Below are 22,768 nucleotides of genomic sequence, written 5' to 3'. Positions count from 1 at the left end.
CACACGCACACACGCACACACACTTACTTCCTTATGGTTGTCCATTCCGATGATGACGTCCACTTATGTCCTTAGCGGTGGGTTATTTGGTGGCTAAAGAGTCCAATCCTGGAGCCACTTGTTCTATTGGCAGGTAGGGCATGTGTAGGTTGTACTGGTGGTACTGGGGTTTCCTCAGGCTCCTCAGGCCTGATCTTACACTTCCCTCCTGCCAGGCGCCGACTGAGGTGTAGCTGGTCATACAGCACTCTGCGGGGCAGTCGGTCTTGGGGCATCCGGATCACATGTCCGAGCCAGCGCAGTTGGTGCTGGGTGATCATGGGCTCAATACTCCTTCAGGACTCAAGCAGGAAGCGAACTATCGGAAAACAGATTTGGTCATGGGTGAGTAGAGTGCTGCAGCGCCACCGGTATGTTTTTAATGTTTGTAATTCTCTTTGTAATAAGGCTAACTGATTTGAGCAATGATGCTGCACACTTGTATGTCCACTCCACACAGGAGTTAGACTCCTGTGTGAGGCAGGTTTCTGCTTTAAGGCTCCACACTGCCCCTGGTAAGAATGTTTGTTTCTACCTGCACGTAATGCTAAGTTTGTGTTGAATTATTTCATTTTGTAATGTTTTTACCCACTGTTATTAAGGTATTGGTCCTCTGAACTTCTCACCTTGATGTCAGGGTATAGTATAGCCTACTAAGTGTGTGTTTATTTTGCAGTGAAACTATTAACCTGACGAGTTGGTGTGGTGTGTGTGTTCCACCTCCCCTTAATGATGCACAGCATGGAGGCAAAATGGGATTTGTGTTATTAAAGGACCAGTGCTATGTTGGCAGTGGCCTCATTTCTGTGTGTATATAACTTGAATGTTATATTTTGATAATCCTGGTGTCTTCACTAAGCAGCTCAACCCTGTTTTGATAGCTCTGTAAAACAAACCTCACGTTTTTAAAGTTAAAGCCTTAATTCATTTTGTTTTTTTTTAAATCCAACTGGCGTAGTCAGTAGTGTTAAGTATTTGGTAACCGATTTTCCATTTGGGTTACATAAGGATGAGGTTAAGGGAAAACAAGGTTGTAAGGCTGACAGATGCATCACAGTGTTATGTTGCCCATGAGCAACAAGCTGCAGGGCCAAGCCATCAATCTAGCTGAGCAGCATCAGACAAATAGTTTATTCATGCTGATGATCAACAATGATTATGACTCATTAGTTAAATGTTTATATAGTTACAATACTTTGAATATTATTGTCAAATAACTTCAAATTAAGATTTTTGCAAACCACATTCTGGATTACTGTGCAATTACATTTTCCTAGTCTTATAGAATTTGATTTAGATCGTGTGTATTGTGTATTTAATTTGGGAAATGTATTATTTCTGAGCTTATAATGCAAATATATACCCATATACTGTAACTACATGTTGTCCGGTAAAAATACAAACCAGGAAGCTGGCACTGGAAAATAAGTCACTGTTGTTCTCTCAGAGGAACAAATATTCATGGCATGAGGATGAAACCTCCGAAAACATGATGGTGGAGATTAGCCAGTTGCTACCAAGCTGTCATTGTAGGATGATTAGTTAATGTTGTGGCATAAATCCTGTTTGTCATGATGGGTTGGATAGATAATAGACATGCAAGTGATGCAGCACACGCATGCACACACACACACACACACACACACACACACACACACACACACACACACACGCACACACACACACACACACACACACGTACTTCCTTATGGTTGTCCATCGATTCCGATGATGACGTCCACTTATGTCCTTAGCGGTGGGTTATTTGGTGGCTAAAGAGTCCAATCCTGGAGCCACTTGTTCTATTGGCAGGTAGGGCATGTGTAGGTTGTAGTGGTGGTAGTGGTACTGGGGTTTCTCCTGAGTCTCTGTTGCCTCAGGCTCCTCAGGCCTGATCTTACACTTCCCTCCTACCAGTCGCCTGCCGTGGTGCAACTGGTCATACAGCACTCTGCTGGGGCAGTCGGTCTTGGGGCATCCGGATCACATGTCCGAGCCAGCGCAGTTGGTGCTGGGTGATCATGGCCTCAATACTCCTTCAGTACTCAAGCAGGAAGTGAACCTTCGGAAAACAGATTTGGTCATGGGTGAGTAGAGTGCTCCAGCGCCACCGGTATATGTTTTTAATGTTTGTAATTATCTTTGTAATAGGGCTAACTGATTTGAGCAATGATGCTGCACACTTGTATGTCCACTCCACACAGGATGTTTCTACTTTAAGGTGCGCTCCAGTCTGCTTACCCTGGTAAGAATGTTTGTTTCTACCTGCACGTAATGCTAAGTTTGTGTTGAATTATTTCATTTTGTAATGTTTTTACCCACTGTTATTAATTTATTGGTCCTCTGAACTTCTCACCTTGATGGGGACTGCCCCATAGGTCGAACTCCCGTTCGGTTGGGTCGAACAGCGGCGGCAGGTTACTGAGGTTAGGGGTTAGGGTTAGGGTGAGGGTTAGGTTTTAGTGGTCGATCCAAAGGGTGTTCGACCTAATGACATGTTACCCACCTTGATGCCATGTCAGGGCATTGTTGAGTATAGTATAGCCTACTAAGTGTGTGTTTATTTTGCAGTGAAACTATTAACCTGATGAGTTGGTGTGATCACTGTGGTGTGCATGTTCTACCTCCCCTTAATGATGCACAGCATGGAGGCAAAATGTGATTTGTGTTATTAAAGGACCAGTGCTATGTTGGCAGTGGTCTAATTTATCTGTGTATATAATTTAAATGTGAAATTGTTTTGATAATCCTGGTGTCTTCACTAAGCAGCTCAACCCTGTTTGAAAGCTCTGTAAAATGAACCTCACTTTTTAAAGTTAAAGCCTTAATTCATTTTGGTTTTTTTAAATCCAACTGGCGTAGTGAGTAGTACTATGTATTTAGTAACCGATTTTCCATTTGGGTTACATAAGGATAAGGTTAAGGGAAAACAAGGTTGTAAGGCTGATTTGACAGATTGATTGATTGATTGAAGGCTTTATTAGAAGTTTGCATAGGAAAATGTACAGATTCATGACGGTACAGTTCACTGGTACAAGGTCTACTAAAAGGAGATCCATGAAAAGACTAAGCTTATTTCAACAGGAAACCATTAAAGTATCTCATATAACATTGAATGACAGACAAATAGAACACAGTACTATGCAGTAGATATGTAAAGAAAAAAAGAAAACAGTAGGTCTATACAATCAGTAAGTACAGTATATACAATATATACAAGGAAGGGGCAGGTAACAGTAAGTCTAAACAATCAGTATGTACAGTATATACAAGGAAGGGGCAGGGAGGGTAGGGTTGGGCTAGGTTTTTACCAGTTGTGAACGGCTGCTGCCTGTAAGTGGTTTTTTAGGGCAATTTTAAAGGATGCTAGTGATCCACACTCCTTTATGGCCTTCGGTAAGGCATTCCACATTTTTGTGGTGTAGCAGAAGAACGAGTTCGACCCTTTCTTTGAGTTGACTCTGGGTTGAACGTGATCTGTGGCACTGCCTCTGGTGTTGTAATTATGGACATCCTTAACGTTTATAAAGTATTTTGACAGGTACTTGGGTATCATAGTGGTGTAGTGTATCTTGTACACCAGGCCCATTGCAAGTTGCTGTACTCTGTCATCTACTCTGAGCCACCCCACTCTTAACTGGTGAGTAGCGGTGAGGTGAGTCTGATTGGGAAGGTTAAGCAGGACCCTAATTAGTTTATTTTGGGCTGTTTGGAGTTTAGTTTTTAGGGCTTGTGGGGCGTCACGATACCATACGTGGACTCCATAGTCAAAGAGGGGCTGGATTATTGCACCAGCTATGGTCTTCAGTGTGTTGAAGTTGACCATTGGGGCGATCCTCTGTAGGAAGCGAGTTCGTTGGTTGATTTTTTGTATTACTTTTGAAGTCATCTTTTCGCTGGAAAGATTAGCTTCAAGGATACATCCTAAATAGGAGATTTCGTTTTTTCGTGTTATGACCTTGTCACCCACTTTGATTGTGAAGTTCTCTACCTTTTTGAGGTTATGATTTGATCCAAAGAGGATGGACTCGGTTTTGCCCAGGTGAATTGATAATTTGTTGTCGTTAAGCCATGTGCAGATCTTACTCAGTTCAGAGTTAAGTGTCTTTTCAACCTGCAAGTGGTCCTTGCCCGAGACTAGGAGAGCCGAGTCATCCGCGAACAGGAACAGGTTGCAGTCGCAAGCAGATGCCATGTCGTTCACGTATATTAGGAACAACAGAGGTCCCAGTATGCTACCTTGGGGAACTCCACAGCTTACTGGGAGGGGGGGGGACAGGGTACCGTTAATCTCCACCACCTGTTCCCTCCCCACCAGGTAAGATTGCATCCAGCTCACTGCTGCGCTGTCAAGACCGATGGCTTTTAGTTTCTCAATCAGAATAGCATGATCCACGGTGTCAAATGCCTTCTGGAGGTCCATCATGACCATGCCACTATACTTGCCCTGATCCGCTTCGCGTTTGATTTGGTCAGTCAAATAGAGAAGGCATGTGTCAGTGGAATGGGATTTTCTGAATCCAGATTGGAACTCGTAAATCAGATTATTCTCATCGAGATATCTTGCAATCTGTTCGTAGACTATTTTCTCCATGACTTTGGATATGGAGCTAAGAATGGAAACGGGGCGGTAGTTTCCAGGGTCTAGTTTGCTACCTTTTTTATGCAGGGGGGTTACTTTTGCTAGTTTGAAGTCCTGGGGGACATGACCCTGTTCGATGGAAAGGTTAATTATGTGGGTAATGATTGGAGCAATGGTGGCGGCTGAATCTCTGAGAAATCTAGCTGGGATTTTATCAAGGCCAGTGGCCTTGTGTTGAGGTAGGGCGCTCAATTTTTTAAACACTTCATCAGTTGTCACTGTGGAAAGTTTAAAGCTGTCTTTACTGACGCCCAGTTTTTTGTAGAATGTATTAACAAATTCTTCACCATACCGCCCAGATGGGGCGACCAGTCTTTTGACCAGTGAACGGGCTGTGGTGGTAAAGGTTTTGTTAAAATGGGTAGCCACTTCACCTTTGTCAGAAATGAGAGCGGCGTCCGTTTTGATGTTTATGTTGTGGCATATGGTTTTTGATTTTAAGCCTAATTGGTTGTTAAGCAACTTCCATAGGTCTCGTGGGTTGTTTTTGTATTCATCGATTTTGTCGTCGATGTAGTTTTTTTTGGCGGATCTAACTAGGGCGGTTGTCTGGTTTCTAAGTCTCTTGCATTGAGCAGTAAGATGCTCAATGTGTTTTTTGAGGTCATGGTTGAATTTTTTCTTGAGCTTTTTGCAGCACTTTCGTTTTTCATCGTATTTTTTGTCTCTGAGTCTAGCTGATTCTGCAATATCTGAGTTATACCATGGCTCTTGGCGGGCTTTAACCCTGGTGGTATTCAAGGGGGCCACGTCGTCTAGAGCATCGGTCAATTTGGTTTTAAAACCGCACCATGCTTCCTCGACATCTGTACACTGCAGCTCTGGGGAAAAGTCTACACCCGCTAGTTTGAGATTAAAAGCCTCACTGGAGTAGTTCTTCAGGCTTCTAGCAACGACAGTTCTGTGGCCACTAGCTTTGGGTTTGTGTATTTTTCGGGTAGAGTAGATCATATAATGATCACTAAGACCGCATACAATAGCCCCGCTAGCGGTGACTTTGGACTTGTCAGTGGTTACGACGAGATCTATGAGGGTTTGAGAGTGCTCTGTCACCCTGGTGGGTACTGTGACAAGCTGAGTGAGGCTGTATTGCTTGCATAACCCATCAAAGGACTTGAACATGGGTGCGTCTTTACGCAAAATGTCCACATTCCAGTCGCCCAAAATGTGACACTCGGTACCGTCCACCTTTGCTAAGCTCTCATCAAACAGCTCAAAGAAATCATTCTGATCAGGTGGTCTATAGACAGCGCATATTAGTATGTTTTTGGCATGTTCAAAGATTACCTCAATCCATACAGTTTCAAGTGAACTGTGGTGTAAGTCTGGACGGGGGACAAAATTGACATCATTGTGTACATACATGCAAACTCCGCCTCCATACCTGTTTCTATCATTCCATAGAAATGCATCACAGTGTTATCTTGCCCATGAGCAAGCAAGCTGCATGGCCAAGCCATCAATCTAGCTGAGCTGCATCAGACAAATAGTTTATTCATGCTGATGATCAACAATGATTATGACTCATTAGTATATAGTTACAATACTTTGAATGTTATTGTCAAATAACTTCAAATTAATATTTTTGCAAACCACATTCTGGATTACTGTGCAATTGCATTTTCCTAGTCTTATAGAATTTGATTTAGATTGTGGATATTGTGTATTTAGTTTGTGAAATGTATTATTTCTGAGCTTATAATGCAAACATATACGGTACCCATATACTGTAACTACATGTTGTCCGGTAAAAATAAAAACCAGGAAGCTGGCACCGTAAAATAAGTCACTGTTGTTCATTCAGAGGAACAAATATTCAAGGCATGGGGATGAAACTTCCCAGAACATGATGGTGGAGATTAGCCAGTTGCTACCAAGCTGTCATTGTAGGATGATTAATTAATGTTGTTGCATAAATCCTGTTTGTCATGATGGGTTGGATAGACATGCAAGTGATGCAACACACACACACACACACACACACACAAACACACACACATGCACACGCACACGCACACACGCGTGCGTGCATGCACGTATTGCACGCTCGCACATATACACAGACCGAAACACTTGCTTTTGGTTGTCCAACGATTCCGATGATGTCGTCCACTTATGTCCTTAGCAGTGAGTTCTTTGGTGGCTTAAGAGTCCGATCCTGGAGCAACATGTTCTATTGGCAGGTATAGGGCATGTGTAGGTTGTAGTGGTGGTACTGGGGTTTCTCCTGAGTGTCTGAAGCCTCAGTCTCCTCAGGCCTGATCTTACACTTCCTCAGTGAGGTCTTCAGATGGTCCTTTGTACAGCTTCTTTGGCCCTCCTGCCAGCCGCCGGCCGTGGTGTACTAGCTGGCCATACAGCACTCTGCGGGGCAGACGTTTTTGGGGTATCTTGGAGAGGTCGATAATGGCCATAAATAGTGCTGTTCCCGACACTTCTCCGACCTGGAGTTGGCAACAGGATCCGGTTTTGGATTGTCAGGCAATCTGCAGATAGATGTTTTTGACTTTAAACATTGTTGTCCTCAAATAATTTAAATGTAAAGTTTTTGCATGGCCAACCCACTAGCTGAGCTGCATCACAGACAAATAAAAGTAGTTTTACATTTGTCATGCTAATGATTAACAATGATTATGGCTCATTAGTTAAATGTTTATATTTAAGTTACAATACTTTGAACCCTATGGTCAAATAACTTCAAATGAACATTTTTGGGCAAACACATTCTGGATTACTGAGCAATTATATTTTCCTAAGAGAATTTGATTTAGATCATGTGTATTGTGTATTTATTTGTGGAATGTATTATTTCTGAGCTTATAATGCAAAGATACCCATAACTACTACATGTGTTTCATGTGTCTCTTAGAATAAAACCATGCAGGAAGCTGGCACCAGAAAAATAAGTCACATTCAGAGGAACAAATATTCAAGGCATGAGGATGAAACCTCCCATAACCAACTGCTGCCAAGCTGTCATTGTAGGTTGATTAAAAAAAACAAAATGAAAATGTAACATAGAGCGGCACGTTTGATTAAACCGAGAGGAGAGCCAGTAGCTGTTTACACTCAAGGAAGCAGCTGATGTCTGTGGGTAAACAGTGGCACGCAACAGAAAAATCTCTCCCCTCTTCCTTCTTCCTTCTTCTTTATCCAACACCATTAAGCAATAAGCATGTACAAACTAACGACATGATCACATCACGTTATGAATGCATGTAGGTTCCCAAATCAAAGTGAAAAATGTTTGGTTTGTTGTCTAGTTATCTAAAGTATGGTAATAATAATAATTGTATACTATCCCATCATCTATATAGTAGTCATATGACCAGTAAGACTCCCTAATCGCATACACAAACTTTAGAAGGCAATGGTAGCCAATCAGGAGGGAATACGGGAAATGGGACAGATCCATGTTGATGACATGACTTTAGAGATACTGTATACCGCTTCGTATGATTTTAGGCCAAAAGCTGTAGAAACAGTGTCCAAAAATGTGTTTTGCAAAAATTGGCCTGATGGTGGCACTAGAAGAGGGCCATGTGAGAAATCATGTGATTTGCCATCCAAGGAGTGTGTGTGCAAAGTTTGGTATCGACAGGGCCAACGGTGCCAGAGATAGAGTAGGGGCAAAAGTGTGACGTGACGGACAGACATAGGGACAGACAGACAGACGAACAGAAGCCGGTGGAGCTTTTCATTGTACTGTAACTTGTGACCGGACGGTCGCAATTATGTCATACAAAGATAAAACAATCTAGGCATCACAATATTATTGTTTCCGAGCGACTGGTTGAGAAACAGTGATGTAGAGGAAAACCAGGAGGATGTGTACCAGTTGAGCACAGCTATTACTGATGATCTCACCATACCTTAAATGACACACAGCTAGGAGCCTTTTAGGCACCAGGCTATTGGAGCCATGCCTGTCAGGAACAATGCAAGTCATTCCATTTACATTGACTATGCACAACCTCACAAACGTTATGCAAATGTTGGTTATTCGGTTAAGCTGATGGGTTAAGTTAACCAATAACAGATTTATACTGGCTTAGCGGTGCAACGTTATGCAAAAACACAGGAGAGAGAGTCAAAGAATAAGAAAAAGTTTGACATACTGTGTGTATGCACATAGTTGTTTTAACAGCAAAGTCGTTCTGTGTTTTTAACATCTACAGTGTACGATCCTGTGAACATTTTGGGAGTTCACTAAACAATATTAATAATACTGTGACTGAAACAATATCTCCCGATTTAGGGAGTCTTACTGGTATTGTGATGCCTAGATTGTTATTTTTGTATGACATAATCATATGACTACTATATAGATGATGGGATAGTATACAATTATTGTTACTACCATACTTTAGATAGACATTATTGCAACAACACTTTAATTTGGGAACCTACATATATTCATAACGTGATGTGATCATGACGCTAGTTTGTACTTGAAAGGTTATCCATGCTTATTGCTTAATGGTGTTGGATAAAGAAGAAGGAAGAAGGAAGAGGTGAGAAGATTTTCTGTTGCATGCCACTGCTTACCCACAGACATCAGCTGCTTCCTTGAGTGTAAACAGCTACTGGCTCTCCTCTCGGTTTAATCAAACGTGCCGCTCTATGTTACGTTTCGTTGTTTTTTTTTTTTTTTTTTCCTGTTTCTGTTCAATGGAAAAAGCTGATCTACAGCAGTGGTTCTCAACCTGTGGGTTGGGACCCCCAGGGGGGTCGCCAAATTAATTCGGGGGGTCCCAAGATGATTACTTAATGTGCAACATTGTTTTCTCACTCAACAGTGAACAAACCAACATACAGTTTAAGTGTATAGAGGGTATCTGCACATTTCTAAAGGGACAATTTAAGGACTTTTTAATGCCTCTGAAATGACAAATTAAACATTGGCCAAACTGTCAAACATTAGAGGCAGAAATTGTGAAAATAGCAGATCTACATGTGAGCATGTATATCTGCTATTTTCACAATAGAACCGTGTTATACAAAATGTAATGCCTCAACTCCTAGTGGTCATCAGGGTGGGGGGGTCCCCAGTTCAAATATGATTATTTGGGGGGTCGCGGCCTGAAAAGGTTGAGAACCACTGATCTACAGGACCGTGGGGGAGGGCGAGCATTTGCCATCGACAAAAGTACATTTACCCATTGCTCTCATAGTAGGTTGATTAATGAATGCTTGTCTTGGTGGGTTGGACAGCATCCTCCTCTCAGACACTACTGACCTGGAGTCCAGCTCCACTCCCACAGTGTCTCTGGCCTTCTAAATCCCTTTACTGATTCTGTTGGTGATTGATATTAATGAGGCTAAGTGATATTTTGTTGTTAAAAGGTTTAACACTATATTCCTAAAAGATAATTATTAATAGTTCACCCCCAAAATGTTTTTTTTTTCTTCCTTTTTTCTTTTCTTTTTTTCTTTTTTGTCTTCTATTGATTACTCACGCTATGGAGACTTGAGTTCAATAATATTTTTAGTTTTCCGTCGCATTCCGAAGACAAAAATTGTTTTTCAATAAATGTACCCCCATTGATTCCGGATGGGGACCCAAATGCATTTGGGTCCCCATCCGGAATCAATGGGGGTACATTTACTAATTACACATTTTTGTCTTAGGAATGTGAAATCCAAAAAAAATATTATTGAATTCAAGTCGATAGATAGTGTGAGTAATCAATAAAAAAAGGTCATTTTGGGGGTGAACTACTCCTTTAATTTGTCACTGTACTCTAGACACACTAACAGTATTTTCAGGATGCCTTCCTGGTTCGATCCCTGGCTGCTCCTGGTTACGTGTCAAACTGTCCTTGAGCAAGACACTGAACCCCCAACTGTTCCTGATGAGCAGGTCTGTGCCTTGTGTGGGATCAATAAAGCTTTATCTTAACTCAGGGGTCTTCAACGTTTTCAGGCCAAGGACCCCTTAGCTGAGAGAGAGATGAAGTAGAGACCCCCATTATAGTTTAATCGTTTGACAGCACAATCATCCGTGTATTTTGGATTCATATCAATTTGTGTTTTCAGACATTTAACCACTTGAACCCTCAATACTTAATAAACTTGACCTTTCACTCTGTATTTAGTGTGCTCTTTTTCCCCTCTACACCAAACCAAAAATAGCCGATATACAAGCGCCTCGCGAGGCGTTGTGAGCTTGTAGATCGGCTATTTTTGGCAAAAGTTCTCAGAATATACTGTATAGGGTTCAAGTGGTTAATATAAAAAAGGTTTCTGTCACACAAAGATTTGGAGGACCCCCTGTAGTAACTCTGAGGACCCCCTAGGGGTCCCGGACCCCCTGTTGAAGACCCCTGTCTTAATTTAATCTGTTTCTTCTTAAATACTATTTTTTGCCGTTAAGAGCTTTAAACTAGCCATGTATTTTACTGCATGACCCAGTGACCCACACCTTGTAATGAGATATGTGTAGCTATCGATTCAGCTCTATGCCTGTTTTTAATTAGATTAGACAAGGCCATTAATAACATACGTAAATGACACCAACAACCTTTGTTACTGTAGGTATTCTGAGCGTTTCAAGGTGTGTTCTGCGGTTTTCAAGTTGCCTTACTGTTGCTGAGCTACAGTATGGAATCAACAAGGTATGACGATGTCACGTTTTATTTTTTTAATGTCACGTTCCCAACCATCAAACACGGAAGGATATTTCTAAGAAATGGAGATGTTCAAAAAGTGGGCAGTAACTCTTGAGCTCGTGGGGTTATAAATGCTCATCACCTCCAGGTTGAATCTTAAAACACGCCTCTGTAAGGTAAGAGGATAGGCAAATACTTTAGTTTGTCATCTAAAGATTTCTGCATGTAACATATTTTCTACATTTACATTCTATCTTTTATGGTGTTCTGTGCCGTGCTGTAGGCTGTCTAAAAGTGTTTTGTACACATTTCTCAACAGGTTTGTGTCAGATCTCCAGGATGTGGACCATGGTGGGAGAGTCAGCTGTTCTGTTGGTCCTGTTCATACAGATTGTTACTGGAAACAGTCCAGGTTAGCAGCCTCTAATGTCCTCTGATTGGGATGGATATGATGTTTAGCATTGATTTTAAAGGGTTAGGGTTAGGGTGGTTAGGGTTATTTTAAATGAGAGTCCTACTCGGACATTGAGCTTGGGGAAAAGGCCTTCCATGTTCTCTGCACCTATGCCTGGAATTAACTTAAAACAATGCTTTTACTACCATAGATCAGGGGTCTTCAACAGGGGGTCCGGGACCCCTAGGGTGTCCCCAGAGTTACCCCAGGTGGTCCTCCAAATCTTTGAGTGATAGAAACCTTTTTTTACTCCTTTTTTATATTAACCACCTGAACCCTAGCGTCCATATTCTGAGAACTTTAGCCAAAAATAGCAGATCACAACGCCTCGCAGTGCAAGGCGTTGTGAGCTTGTAGATCGGCTATTTTGGCAACAAGCTTTGGTGTAGAGGGGAAAAAGAGCAGATTAAGTACAGAGTGAAAAGTCAAGTTTTATAAGTATTGACGGTTCAAGTGGTTAAATATCTGAAAACACAAATTGACATGAATCCAAAATACACTGATGATTGTGCTGTCAAACGATGAAACTATATGGAATCTATGAAAAGGTTGAGGGGGTCCCTGCTTCATCTCTCTCTCAACTAAGGGGTCCCCGGCCTGAAAACGTTGAAGACCCCTGCCATAGATGATTTTAAAGCTTGAATTATAGGCATGTTAAAGAATAGGATGGGAGAACGTTGATGCTTTACTTGTGTCCCTTACTGCCAGATCCGGACACATTATCTATTTCAATAAATGACATTCCTTCCTGAGCAACCCTCCCTTACATCTAATCCAGTCGTTCTCAACCTGTGGGCCATGCAGGACAGTGAGATGACAATTTAAAGGAGTAGTTCACCCCCAAAATGAATTTTCTTCTGTTGATTACTCACGCCATGGAGACTTGAGTTCAATAATATTTTTTGGTTTTTGTTGCATTCCTAAGACAAAAATTTGATTGCAAGAAATGTACCCCCATTGATTCAATGGGGGTAAATTTACGTCTCCATGGCGTGAGTAAATTCATTTTGACTTTGAAGACATTTTTAATACGTAAAAAACAAGGGGGAAAGAAAAAAAAGACAGAAAAAAAAGACATTACTGCATCAAAAGTATAAACTTAGTATAAAAACTGGTCAAACATTGGCCAAATTGTCAAATAATGTGATCATCTATTTTCACAATATTTTTTCTGTGTAAAGGAGTCAAACTAAATGGTATGCCTCAACTCCTAGTGTGTGTGTGTGTGTGTGTCTGTCTGTCTGTCTGTCTGTCTGTCTGTCTGTCTGTCTGTCTGTCTGTCTGTCTGTCTGTCTGTGTGTGTGTGTGTGTGTGTGTGTGTGTGTGTGTGTGTGTGTGTGTGTGTGTGTGTGTGTGTGTGTGTGTGTGTGTGTGTGTGTGTGTGTGTGTGTGTGTGTGTGTGTGTGTGTGTGTGTGTGTGTGTGTGTGTGTGTGTGTGTGTGTGTGTGTGTGTGTGTGTGTGTGTGTGTGTGTGTGTGTGTGTGTGTGTGTGTGTGTGTGCATAGGATGGTTGTGCATGTTGAACAATTCTGTACAGTTTGCTTGTTTCACCAAAATGACAAAAAAACATGATGATTATAAATGATTTACTTTATGTTCACAACTGCCAAAATGAGGTCTGACGTGTTGAATGACTGATTGCTTTCACAGCTACCACTTTCCTGGGCTGTCAGTCATGTCATGATCAGGCTAAATGCCTGGAGTCACCCATCAAAACAGGGCGAGACGACGCCGTCTTCAGCCACTCAGTCTCCTGTGTGTGTAATGATGGCTTTGTCGGTGACGGCCTCACCTGTTACGATCTAAAGGTCTGCAGTGATTCCCCCTGTTGTCACCAAGGTTACACATGGTCACCAGAGAAAGGCTGTGTGGACATCGATGAGTGCTCCCTCCCCGAGGCACCCTGCACCCATGGGTCTCAGGTGTGTGTGAACACACCTGGATCCTTTGAGTGCCTCGTGCCTGCCTCCAGGGCCAAAAGATCTGTTCGGTTCTCCTGTGGCAACGTGGTTTGTCCATTAGGCGAGGACTGCATCAACTCTCGCTGTGTAGATCCCTGTGATCACTACACGGTACTGAATGACACCTGGAGATCAGCAGATATTAGAACCCGCGGTAAATATCACTGTGACACCAGTGTCAACTGGCAAGGGTGGTATCGAATGTTCCTGGGGCAAAGCGGTGCCCAGATACCAGAGACATGTGTGGAACAAGGCAGGTGTGGAACAAATGTTGTTCTATGGATGAGACAGCCTCATCCTGCAGTGTCAGATAGAATTGTACAGCGCAGCATCTGTGGTAAATGGAATGGTAACTGTTGTAATACGGCGCAAATTAACTCACCTCCCATCCATGTCAAGAACTGTCGGAATCACTATTATGTCTACAAGCTTCGACCACCAACCAGCTGTGATAATGGCTATTGTGCAGGTAAAGTGGTGTGGTAAAATTGTTCATAAAATACTCATCTGTAATATTCTATAACACAACATATTTGGAGACGCAGAAGGCTTGATTGCTTGTTTGTTAATGATGTGCTGTAATAACTCTCAAACCTTGCTTTTACCCTTCTAATATTTATCATCAAACGCACTCCAGCTCCTGACACTCGACCCCCTCCAGCTGTCTTTCGACCCTCTCCAGCTTCAGCTTATGAACTTATTTGTGGTCAGAGTCAAATCCAAATTGGCCTGCGGCTGACTGGTCTGCAATCCTCCGGTCTGAATGGATCCTCTGGCCACCTGGCAGACCCGCGGTGCTCATCTTTGGCAGAGGGTGATGGAGCAGTGTGGTACCACGTGGGACTCCAGGCTGACACCTGTGGGAACATACTGACGGTGAGGATCTGTCTGATAACTTGTTACTGGATTGTCTATATTAGCTGTAAAGTTTGTTTTTCTTTTGTGTTGTGGCTGTCACAGTGGTGCCCTTTTATCTTTTGTCGTTCTGTCTAATTATGAGGTGGATATTGGTCATTTGTTTCCAGCTGACTGTGATTCATTGGACTGACCATTCAGTTAAAGGACAACTTTGTTTTTTTACATCAAGGGTTCATATTTTAGATTGTAAATAGAGAAAAGAAAACGTGAGTGTTAAAATGTTTTCATTTGCTTCGTTCTATTGTTTTATCGCGTTTAAAGTGCTAAAATGTGGGGCATGCGTACGCATGGGGGCATGCGTACAAGTGGCTAAATATGTCTTTTTAGACACAATAAGCCAGCAGTTTCTTTATTGCTATTTACAGTAATACTTCTAGCCCCCAAAAGTCACATCCAACCATGAAAGGTTGCGTTATATCTTGGGAATGGGCTTATTCAGTGTAAAATGACATATTTAGCCACTTGTGCGCATGCCCCAAACTCTGAAATAAGAATCTCTAAAACAATTGAAAGAAGTAAATTAAATACTTTTAACACTCATCTTTTATATTCTTTAATTACAATCTAAAATGTGAACCCTTGTTGTAAAAAACTAAAGTTGTCCTTTAACCCTCTGTCTTTCAGACCAACAACACCCATGCCATCTACTCCAACAGCTTATTTGTCTATCCTGCAAATAACATCTCACAGCCTGTGAGTTTTCCCTTCTCCTGTGCCTATCCTCTGTACACAGAGACCAGCCTAGACGTGGCTATCAGACCAAACCTTCAGTAAGTATATTATTCAGTATTGCAAATGACAGTGAAACAGTTAATATACAAGTTATTGCATTAAACAAATGTACTGCATTGCACCTGTGAAAAGGTAGACAAATGACAAAGGTTACAGATTTAAGCTCACAACGCGTCGCGTTGTGAGCTTGTAGATCGGCTATTTTCAAATAGCCATGGTATAAAATAGGACTAAAGTGGTTTATGTACGTTTTATATAATGTATATATAAGTAACTAGTAACTAAAGTTGTCAAATAAATGTAGTGGAGTAAAAGTACAATATTTGGATCAGAGATGTAGTGGAGTATAAGTAAAAGTATTGGAAATTGGAAATACTCAAGTAAAGTACAAATACCTGAAGGTTGTACTAAAGTACAGTACTTAAGTAAATCTACTTAGTTACTTTACATCACTGTACATAGTTAGTGTTGGCATATCGTCGTTGCCGGCTGGAAACCTCGTATCTCCAAGTTTCAAATGTGTACTTTCTTTCGCAAAGTAAAGCCCTGCTTCCATTATACAAGGCCGTCGCACTAAAGTAGTGAAAACAGCAGATCTACAAGCACACAACGCCTCGCGGTGCGAGGCGTTGTGTGCTTGTAGATCGGCTGTTTTCACTAGTTCAAATCATTTTTAAAATGATAAATGCAAAACAAACGGTTTTGGACATACAAGGTTTTCACCCGACAACGACGATATGTATTTCTTTCCAAGCCAGTTTGCACTTCAAAAACCCCATCTGATAAAGTTTGATCCTTTGCTGTAACTGTTATGTTTCCTTGACAGGCTTAGGGGTGGCAATCCAGGTGTGGGTTCACCATCCAACGTCTCCATGTCCTTGTTCCAGAACTCCAACTACACAGAGCCTTACCCAGCAGGCCCAGTCACCCTGCCAGTGGGCTCTACCCTGTATGTAGGAGTATCTGTGGGGGAAACAGATCCAAGGTTTGTGGTGGTTCTGGACAGCTGCTACGCCACTCAGTCTGATGACCTCGTCCGTCACTTCCTCATTCAAAACAAGTATGTTTCATTCTTCTTATTTTAAATATATTTTTTTGCTACACAGTACAAAACTATAATGAAAAAGCGGGTTGGGTGGGAGTGAGGTACTTAATGGGGAGTGTGGCAGCAACTATAATGTGAAGGCTGTTTATTATTTGTACGAAATTAATAAAAGAAAAAGAAAAGACAGATGAAATGGTGATGTGTCATCGTGGTCCTACAGCAGTGGTTCTCAACCTGTGGGTCTCCTGATAAGTAACTTAATGTGCAACATTGTTTTCTCACACAACAGTAAACAAACCAACATAAAGTTTAAGTGTATGGAAGGTATTTCTAAAGTGACGATTAAAGGACTTTTTAACACTTTTTAACACTAAAACGAAAAGTTAAACCTTGGCCAAATTGTCTAATATTAGAGGCAGGAATTGTGAAAATAGCCGATGTTGCCTACATGTTGCGAGGCGTTGTGAGCATGTAGATCTGCCATTTTCACAATAGAACCGTGTTATACAAAATGTAATGACTCAACTCTTAGTGCTCGTCAGGGTGGGGGGGTCCCCCCAGTTAATAAATGATTATTTTGGGGGTCGCGGTCAGAAAAGGTTGAGAACCACTGGCCTACAGTACAACCTGTCCCTTCTTTGTTCCAGGTGTCCTATCAACCGTGGTCAGGTGACCCTGGTTGAGAGCGGCTCTTCCCTCCAGGCCCGTTTCTCTGCCCGGCTCTTCCTGTTCCATGGAGACTACAAAGATGTCTTCCTTCACTGCAGCCTCCACCTGTGTGACCAGAGAGCCTCCTCGTGTGCTCCTGTAAGCTTTACACGTTCTTTACACTCTCTCTCTCTGCTGTTTCACACCAGACAGTTAGGTCAGTACAGGGGCATCACAAGGGGGGGGGGGGGGGGGGAGTGGTACTGAGTTACTAGGGCCCAAGGTGGAGGGGCCCTAATTATTTTATACTTTAGCGGGCCCTAATTATTTTATACTTTAGCTATTGCAAAATAGCAGATGTACAAGCTCACAGCACGGCACCGAGTGCCGCGCTGCGAGCATGTAGATCTGCTATTTTTGAAAAGTCGTGAAAATGTGTGCAAATCTTTGAATATAAGTATTTTTTTAAGCGAACATTTTATAACAAATTTAGCTTCTGGGGGGTCCCTGGAACTAAATATTTTGAGACGGGGGTCCGTGGCCAAATACATATCATTTTGGGGGCGTCCTTCACATGAAAAGGTTTGAGCACCACTGACATAGAAACATAGGTTTTTCAAAAAACCTTAGAAGGATTTGAAATATTCAAAGAAATGTTCACGATTTTTCAAAGGTAGCAGATCTACAAGCTCGCAGCGTGGCACCGCGAGTGCCGCGCTGTGAGCTTGTATATCTGCTATTTTTCAATAGTTAAAGCACAAAATAATGCGTAATAATACGTTCCCAGTCTAAATGGGTTAAACGCAGTGAATCCTTGTACCCAGGGCCCAGAATGTGGTGCGACACCCCTGGGTCAGTATAGCAGACTGTGTGCTGCTTACTCAGGGGCGTCCATTGGGTATGGCAGGGGTATGCAGCTGCTATACCCTGCTGGGTCCAGGGGGAAAAATAAACGTTACTTTTAAATATAATTCCATGAATGTCTCTTTGTCTATCTTTGCTGGTTATTATGTTGTTAAATTACACTAAAATAACTACAAATGCAACATTTAACAAAACGGTCACTTTTACAAGGTATTATTTAATATTCTCCACATCTTGACATAATGGTATATTCCCATGGTCCGCAGGTCAGCTGCACAGGTGCAATGCATTATTGTTAATTGTGGCACGTTTACTAACATGCCAAGTTTAGCTGCACTTGAACAACCGTTCCAGGCTGTCATATCCAGCCCAAGAAACCATAGAAACCTGTGTAAAAAACTGACAAAAGTCGTTTTTATTTTTTTAATTTTTTCAGACATTGGGAAAATAGCAGATCTACATGCTCACAACGCCTCGCAGCGCGAGGCGTTGTGAGCATGTAGATCGGCTATTTTCACAATAGAACCGTGTTATCCAAAATGTAATGCCTATTTTCCATGAGGACTCCCATCTTTGCCATACCCTAGCTTTTGCTGAACTGACGCCACTGTGCTTACTGCTATTCCACAGGTTTGCTCAGGGAGGCGCCGTCGCTCCATTTCCACATCTGGACGCTTCAAACCCCTCACCATTGGACCAATCACCTGTGAGTATCAAGAACAACAATAAGAAAGAATGTATTTTTTTTAATGAAAAACAAGGATCTGCATTCTGAAGTGCTGACATCCCAATATAATATATTTATTTTTTTCTCTTTGCTTTGGATCCTCAGGGGACAAGCCGGTGGAATGAACCAGTGGACATCTTTAAATGACTCCAATATATTCCATTTTCTAATTATCGTATGATTATGTGATTTTTATTTTGGTGCGTTAGTTTCAAAAATATTCTATGCTATCGGTTAATCTAATCTAACCAATTATTAACAATTGTTGTATTTCTCTCCTTCTGAAAAAAGAAAAAAAAATACATACTGCAAATCAATAATAAGTAAAACAATTAAATGGTGATTTGATGAATTAAATAAAATGCATGAAATGGCAAATCTGTGTCTGCTTCTTCAAGTTTCAAGTCCCAAATAAAATATTATTGACCTATACTCTAGTAAATATAGAATCTGTGAATGCTCAATTATCAATTATGAAGTAAAATATTTTTAATCTCTGCGACCCCAATCTACACTTGTAATTTACACTGTTTATTTAACTCACTCACAGTACAAAGTGTTCCATCTGTAAATGTTTTAATCCCCAAAGCATCCCCATATTTTACTCCACTAGAATTATTTCAAAACTAATTACTTTACAGTTTTTGATTACACAACAAGACAACATTCATTAACCAATGAAGCCCTATATATACTTACTTATACTTAACTATTTGAAAATAGCACACCTACAAGCTCACATTGCACGTTTTTGAGCTTGGAAGATTTCTTTGTAGAATATATTTGGCAATAAAAATACATTGCAAATAAAGAAAAAGACAGGTTTCTGTTTACTGCTTAATGTCCTGGACCAAGGCCCTGCTTGGCTTTACTAATTAACATACGTGTTATGACAATATATGGAGATCCCTGTCCCAATGTCATCAATAGAGGGTATGCACGTCCACTGGGACCCGCCCCCCTAATCTAGACTGAGTGGCAAAACATTGAGCAGCATGGAGCGCTGGAGTTTGGAAGTGCTAGTTGCAAATCACTCATTGGCCCTGCATACCACCTGGTTCTAATTTGCACATAATGCAGAAGGCAGCAGGATGTTGTGTTGTAGAAAACGAGTGCTTCCAAACCCTGACACTTGGAAAAATTAAAACCTGCACAGAATGGCTTGACAGAAAGTAGCTCATAACATGCCTATGGTGGATTCTTATGAAACAAAAACTTGGCAGATAGAAAGAGGAAAATTCAAGCTTTCAGTACAGCCGCAATGTTGGTGAGTTTACTTTGTTTAATACAATCAGATAAGACTTTTCTGTTTGGATGTATGGGCTGTCAATGGCAGAAATTCGTTTTTTGCCACTCAGTAGTCATTCCCACATAACTTCCAGCAACAGTGATGTCACGTGCATAACCTCTATATTAAGGACACATCTGGGAATGCTCATTTGGTCATTTTAGTAGTTGGTAGTTTTAGGGTAGTTTGATACAGTAATGTCATATTTTGTAGGTATTAAAAAGGTCTTAAAAGTCCTTAAACTGTCGCTTCACTGTCATCTGGGGACCCCCCCTAAATCACGTGGGGACCCCAGGGGTCCTGGCCCACAGGTTGAGAACCACTGGATACTGTTACATTTAAAAGCTGTTCGACAGAGATGCATTTCCTCCTCTCTCCAGCAGGGGTCAGCGATGACTCTCTCTGAAAACACAAGCATCAAGTTACTGTAAGAGACACTGAGGCCTCTTCCTAGTAATAATAAGATAAATTCGATTAATCAAAAAAGCAATCAATAGAATCATCGCTAAGAAGATAATCAATATTTGCAGCCTTAGTCATTCAGTGATGTGTGGCTCAATGGTTCCCATGTGGGAAGGGAAACTTAAAGGAACGGCTCAGAAGAGTTCATAATGAACAAAAAGATCATCAGCACTCAGTATTTGTTCTTCACATGCTTTTCTTCTTTTTTTTCTTCGAGATGCTAGGCTGCATACGGACGTGATTCGTCAGAGCCTTTCACCGTGATAAGGTACCAATAAGAAAAGAACTTCCTGTGCAGGGGCGTCACACCAAATTCTGGGCCCTGGGTACAGTTCACTGCGGGCCCCCCATGAATGTTAACTATTGAAAAATAGCAGATATACAAGCTCACAGCGCGGCACCGAGTGCCGCGCTGCGAGCTTGTAGATCTGCTATTTTTGAGAAATCGTGAATATGTGTGCAAGAAACTAATGTTTCTATGTCAGTGGTGCTCAAACTTTTTCATGTGAAGGACCCCCAAAATGATATGAATCTGGCCACGGACCACCATCTCAAAATATCTAGTTCCAGGGACCCCCCCGGAAAGCAAAATTTGAGTTTCAAATGTTCGCTTAAAAAAATATATATTCAAAGATTTGCACACATTTTCACGACTTTTCAAAAATAGCAGATCTACAAGCTCGCAGCGCGGCACTCGGTGCCGTGCTGTGAGCTTGTATATCTGCTATTTTTCAATAGCTATAAGTTACTAGGACCCCTCCACCTTGGGCCCTGGTAACTCAGTCCCACTTTCCTACCCCTTGTGACGCCCCTGGTCCTGTGTCCAACTTGTGCAGAAGATTAACTTCTTGATTGGCCGTGTCAAGTCAATTGACCGAATGTGTATAGCAGTGCTTCTCAAAGTGGGATCCGGAGATCCCCAGGGGTCCTTGGGGGGCTTCCCAGCTAAATAAGGAATAGTTTAGGCCTAGAATTACTGAATACTTTAACTATTGAAAAATAGTAGACGTACAAGCTCACAGCGTGGCACCGAGTGCAGCGCTGCGAGCGTGTTGATCTGCTATTTTTGAAGAAAAAAAAGTCGTTGAATATATTTTTTTAAAAGCGAACATTTGTAACTCAAATATTTCGCTTTTGGGGGTCCCAGGAACTAAATATTATGAAATGGGGGTCTGCGGCCATATACATATCATTTTGGGGGTCCTTGACATGAAAACGTTTGAGAACCACTTAGATTTAGAAAAAGGATTTAGAAGACATGTATTTATTCAAAAATAGCAGATCTACAAGAGCTTGCATATCTGCTATTTTTATTAGTTAAAGCATAATATATTGGTTAAAGTGGTGCAAATCTAAAGGGACACAGATTGGCGTTCAGGTCTAAATGGGTTAATTGTTGCACTATTATTTCACCAGCTAGAACTCATTGAGAGAATGTATAAGAATTACTTTCAGGTCATTGGTTTCACTGTCTCTGCTGTTAATATAGACAAGACAATTGTTCTGGACTAAATCTAATCTAACAACACAACCCTTCTCTTATGGGGGTCCCCTGGCATAACATGTTTAGTCCTGCAGCCTAATACCAGGGGCGTCAATTGGGTATGGCAGGGGTATCATGCCATACCCTGGGTCCAGGGGGGAAAATACAAGTTACTTTTAAGTATAAATCCATGAATGTCTCTTTGTCTATCTGTTCTAGTTATTACGTTGTTAAATTACAGTAAAATAACTACAAATGCAAAATTTTACAAAATGACCACGTTTACTAACATGCCAAGTTTAGCTGCACTTGAACAACCATTCCAGGCTGCCATATCCAGTCCAAGAAACTGTAGAAACTGGGGGAAAATAAAATGTACTTCTTAAAATAAATGTATCATGCCTGTTGCTAAGGTATGGCAACATGACTGGTGTCTTGCACGCGCGCGAAGGCTGCTGCAGGACACTGTTCAGTAGGCCTACCAGAGTCCTGGCTTATATTTTTTTCCCACATCGTCTTCTCTTGGTTTGCTGTAACCGACTGTGATTAGATTATCTTACGTTGTGCGATGGTGTCCCTGTAGCAGGTGGGTATTGTGGACAGCAAACGTTCACAGTCCAAAAGGCGCCGCTGGCACTCTGGCACCCAGCTGGCACTCTACTGGCATCTTACTGGCACCCTGGAACAGTGGTAGAGCCAGGGGCGTCAATTGGGTATGGCAGGGGTATGCAGCTGCCATACCCTGGGTCCAGGGAGTAAAATAAAAGTTACTTTTAAATATAAATCCATCAATGTCTCTTTGTCTATCTGCGCTTGCAATTACAACTACATGCAAAATTTAACAAAATGGTCACTTTAACAAGGTATTATAATTATATTCTCCACACTTGTTTT

This window comes from Nannobrachium achirus, assembly GCF_963921795.1.
Source record: "Nannobrachium achirus genome assembly, chromosome: 8".
Classification (NCBI taxonomy): Eukaryota; Metazoa; Chordata; class Actinopteri; order Myctophiformes; family Myctophidae; genus Nannobrachium; species Nannobrachium achirus.
The sequence above is the reverse complement of the archived record's forward strand: the minus strand, read 5'-3'. Positions refer to the sequence as shown.